Source organism: Calidris pugnax, unplaced genomic scaffold (assembly GCF_001431845.1).
Source record: "Calidris pugnax isolate Ruff unplaced genomic scaffold, ASM143184v1 scaffold24, whole genome shotgun sequence".
NCBI classification, from domain to species: Eukaryota; Metazoa; Chordata; class Aves; order Charadriiformes; family Scolopacidae; genus Calidris; species Calidris pugnax.
In genome coordinates, this window is record NW_015090922.1 from 26,722,080 (window position 1) to 26,722,330 (window position 251).

Consider the following 251-nt stretch of genomic DNA (forward strand, 5'->3'; position numbering starts at 1 on the left):
CTGCGCTCAATCCCCCGCACCTTTCCGAGGCCAACCCGTCGCACCGCTGCTAAAAACGTAGCTCCCCCCGTCCCCGCCTCCCACGGCGCCTGCTCCACTTCCTCCCGCCCCGGCCCGGCGGGTGGGCGCTCACCCACCGGCGGCACCGGCGGCGGAGGCCCCGCTCCCCGCACGGCGTGCGGTGCGCGGCCCCGAGAGGGGAGGGGAGAGGGGAGGGGAGAGGGGGGGCGCGCCCCCGCCGCGCCAGCCAA